Source organism: Lottia gigantea (assembly GCF_000327385.1).
Source record: "Lottia gigantea unplaced genomic scaffold LOTGIsca_211, whole genome shotgun sequence".
Taxonomy (NCBI): domain Eukaryota; kingdom Metazoa; phylum Mollusca; class Gastropoda; family Lottiidae; genus Lottia; species Lottia gigantea.
This window is the reverse complement of record NW_008708466.1, coordinates 137,072-141,648: the sequence shown is the minus strand read 5'-3', so window position 1 is coordinate 141,648 and position 4,577 is coordinate 137,072. Positions and strand designations below refer to the sequence as shown.

General features: G+C 35.9%; 1 protein-coding gene across 1 annotated transcript in view; it reads right to left on the bottom strand.

Annotated features, from left to right (window-relative positions):
• Nucleotides 1–4,577, bottom strand: part of LOTGIDRAFT_201951 (hypothetical protein) — a 24,153-nt gene that overhangs the window by 11,339 nt on the left and 8,237 nt on the right. The window lies entirely within an intron of this gene.

The window sequence follows — 4,577 nt, the reverse complement described above, 5'->3', positions numbered from 1 at the left end:
TGCTAAGCCCTTTTCGGGTACAAATTCATCAAGATTAAATAGTAACAATCAGTCTTTGTCTGTGAATAAAAATGTCAGCTTTGTGTCAGCCCAATGTCCTGTACAGCTTATCAACGTCAAAGATGTAAATGGTGATAAAAGGGAGGCATTGGTGTTTGAAGATTCTGGATCAGATGTTTGTTTAATTCGAAAAGATTTTGCACAGAGGCTCGTACTACACGGCGAGGAAATTACCTTGAATATGCTCCTTGCTGGAGGAGAACGGAAAATAGAACTTTCAGAAACGTTTCCTATTACAGTATCGCCTATCGATTATCCATTAGTCGAGAAAAGTTTCAAAGTGTTCGTGGTGCAACAGCCTTGCAGTGATCCGAAGAAGGTTTCTGTAAAATCGTTAGAAAAATTTAGTCACTTAAAACCATTAATTGATAAACTGTATCTAGATGGAGGTAAAATTGACATTCTCATAGGCACTGAATTCTCCGATGCGTTTGTAGATCTTGCGATGAAAGTTGGAGAAAGTGGACAACCAATTGCGAAGAAAAACATTTTTCGGTTGGTACTTGTTAGGCACTATTGACAGTAAAACTGTAAAACTTTTAGTTCACCCTGAAGATCAGAAGTATCATAGATTTCTATGGAGATCTAATCCAAGCCATCAACCTTCTATATACCAATGGATACGGCTAAGTTTCGGTGATAAGCCAGCACCAACGACGATATAGCTGGCTCTAAACTCTCACAAGTTGAAGCTAATAATGTTATAAGTGACATTGACTCAATTCTAAGTGAAGGACACTTTAAAATAAAATGTTGGTATTCTAATAATGAACAAGTAGATCAAGACACATCAGGTGTGGAAACAAGCATTCTTGGACACCGATGGAACAAACAATTTGATACACTTTTTTATTCAGAAAGGATTCGCTTACTGAAGTTATTGGACCCTTTAATAAACATAAATGCCTTGCATCGTTAGCCCAAGTTTGGGATCCGATAGGAATTGTATCAGCAGTAACAATCAAATTTCGAATCGATATGCAAGATTTGTGGGTGCAAGGTTACAACTGGGAGGAAATCCTTCCAGATGACTTACAAACCAAATGGTTCAACAATGTTCAGCTTATGAATGAACTCCTCCGAGTAACTCTAAAACGACAGTTGAAACCAAGCAAGGCCGTAGGAACTCCTGAAATACACGGTTTTTGCGACGGTGGCGAAATGGCCTACGGTGCCATAATAATGTTACGTTGGACTCTCGAAAATGGAGACTTTATGTGTATACCAATTTTAACTAAAGCACTCGTTGCACCATTGAAGAAAAAATCCATAACAAGACTGGAAATGTTAGGATGTTTATTGCTGATCAGAATGTATGAATCTGTTTTAAGGTCATTGATATTTGTTGACGCTAAAAACTTTCTATGGTGTGACCACCGCAAACTTTTCGTCCCTTTGTTTCTGCAAGGGGCGCAGAAATCTAGGAGTCAATCGATGTCAAACTCTTTAGATACGTAATGTCTGTGTACAATCAGGCTGACGCTTTAACTCGTGGAATATCAGTCAATCAACTCTCAGAGTGGCTGGATGGTCCAAGTTTTCTTAAGTTACCAGAATTGGAATGGCCAAATTTCGAGATTAAAATACAGTGTCAAACTGAAGAAACACCCCAAGTTTCAATCCAGTATAAGCCACCCAAAAAGCTGGATAAAGTCACAAGAAATAATGTTACATCAACTCAAACTGCTGTCCAAAATGATCCAGTAAATGAAAATAACATGTTAAGTAACTTTTTAGATAAAACATCTAGTTTCATAAAACTTCGTAGATATATGTGTCATTTAATTAGATTTGCAAAGAGAAATTTCGAGAAAGGACCTTTTACCGTGTCTGAATTACACCATTCTCAAAATGTGTTATTCGAATGGACACATTGTGATCTACCTAAATCAACTGATATTCAAGGAATTACACTTCAACGGGATGGAAATGGTATTATTCGAGCCCACGGAAGATTGGAACAAGTTCGAACTCTGCCTAAAGCTCAAAGAAATCCAATAATATTACAGAAAAATCATCAATTTGTGAATGTAATCCTAGAACACTTGCACCAAAAACGTGGACACTGTGGATATGAGAGGTTAATCGCAGAAGCCAAAAAACAATTTTGGATATTAGGTTTACGGAATACTGCTAAGTCGTTAACAAAAAATTGTATTCCGTGCAGAAAATTAAGGAAAAAGCCAGTGGAACAGTTAATGGGTCAAATCCCAGAACTCAGAGTTGCTGCTGGATTCCCAGCCTTTTACAATACAGCTCTCGATATGTTCGGTCCAGTGTTTATAAAATTAGGAAGGAAAACATTAAAGGAAGCGCAAGTGATAATATTCACACGTTATACATTTGGAATTGGTGTCTGATAAAAGTTCAGATTCATTCCTCATGGCTTATAGGAGATTTTCATGCCTGAGGGGTCAAGCTAAGTGTGTGTGGTCTGATCGAGGAACCAATTTTGTGGGTGCGCAATCTTATTTATGTGAAATTATGGAAAATTTGGATTTAAACAGTGTCAGAAATGTGATAACTCAAAACCATTCTCGCGATTTGAAGTTTAACTGGGATTGGAATATCCCACATGAACGGTGTGGTTGAGAGTCTTATCAAGTCCGTAAGACAAGCCTTTAATGCTACGTGTAAATCACGCGAATACACTGAAGAACAGTGGCACACAATTCTAGCGGAAATAACATTTCTAATAAATTCTAGACCGCTTTATCCTTCTTTAAGTGAAATATTTGAAGATCCTCCAGTTTCCTCCAACGATTTGCTGTATGGATCAATTATAATACCACCACAGCCTAAAGATGAAGATCGTGTTAATCCAAGGAACTTAATTCGTAGCTCACAAGCACGAATAGCTGATTTTTGGTTAAAGTATTTTCCATCTACCCTCCTTCCACGAAACAAATGGCATAAATCAAGAGATAATCTTGGAATAGGAGACCTTGTTTTCGAAATAGATCCTAATAGGAAAAGGGGAGAATGGAAAATGGCTTTGATCAAACAAGTGTATCCAGGATCGGACGGAAAAGTTCAAATTAAAACTCCTGTAGGACTATATGACCGACCTATTCGACCTAAGTTATGTTTAATTGCCACTAATGAGGAACTTACTAGTGCTTAGAGATGTGCAAATGTATTTATTCGTGTGTCATGACTCAAAATTTTACGGAATTTTGTCATTGGGTCCAGGGTGTTCAGAACATTTACTTATTATTTTAGAAATTAATTATGTAAGCCTATTATTATATTAGCTTATTGTTTAGTAACTGACAGAAAGTCGGTGTTTCCCAGTATTTTATTATATTACGTCATGTCTGACGTCGTTAGTTATAAATAGTGACAGTGTAAGATTTAACCAATCAATTCATTCGAAAACATGTGACTGGCGGAATTCCAGAAACATAAAAAGTTGCAATGGTGTGCGTGAACAAACGTGCATGATTCCGATAAACCTTTAAAATAAGGCGACCAAGCCAATTATTAGCCTATTCAAAGTTCCCACAATTAGAGTGAGTAGATTTGCAAATATTCTAGTCTATTATGTATGCATTTTATGTAAATTTAATTAATTTGCTTTATAAACCTAGGCCTAAGCCTAAACTCAATTGTTAACGAAGATTTTCATTTATATTTTCAGTTGACTATATTAAACTACTAAATTACTAATTTCTGCAATACGAAAATCCATATTTGAAAATAAATATTGAAGATTGGAAGCTTGTAGTTTATTGGTGTAGTACAATTCCAGGAACTAGGGCACCCTTCACTTTGTCTCTGATAAAATTCAGAACAAATTCCACAAAATTTTTTACAATCAATATCAATAACCCAAATACAACAAACAATTAAATCAAACAGCTCTAATCAAGGGCAAAAAACAACTTTTAACGCGTGTTTACAAAGTCAAGGGCAATAACTCAAAAAATGTTCATCAAAAATATCTCTTGTTAGAATTTGTCCGAGATGTTATCAATTCCAATGATCACACCAAGTTTCATCAGAATCGGTTGAAAACTATAGCCTCTATTGTGCTCACAAACAAATTTTGACGCGTTTTTAGTAAGTTTATAGCATTAACTCAAAAACATTTCATCGAAAATGCGTCAAGTTAGAACTTGTCTGAGATCTTATCAATTTCAATGATCACACCAAGTTTCCTCAGAATCGGTTGAAAACTGTAGCTTCTATTGTGCTCACGAACAAATTTTGACGCGTTTTAACAAAGTCAAGGGCAATAACTCAAAAAATGTTCATCAAAAATGCGTCAAGTTAGAACTTGTCCGAGATCTTATCAATTCCAATGATCACACCAAGTTTCATCAGAATCGGTTGAAAACTGTAGCTTCAATCCTGCTCACGAACTATTTTTAACAAATTTCAACACTTTTTAACAAAGTCAAGGTCAATAACTCAAAAACAGTTCATCAAAAACAGTTCATCAAAAATGCGTAAAGTTAGAACTTGTCCGAGATCTTATCAATTCCAATGATCACACCAAGTTTCATCAGAATCGG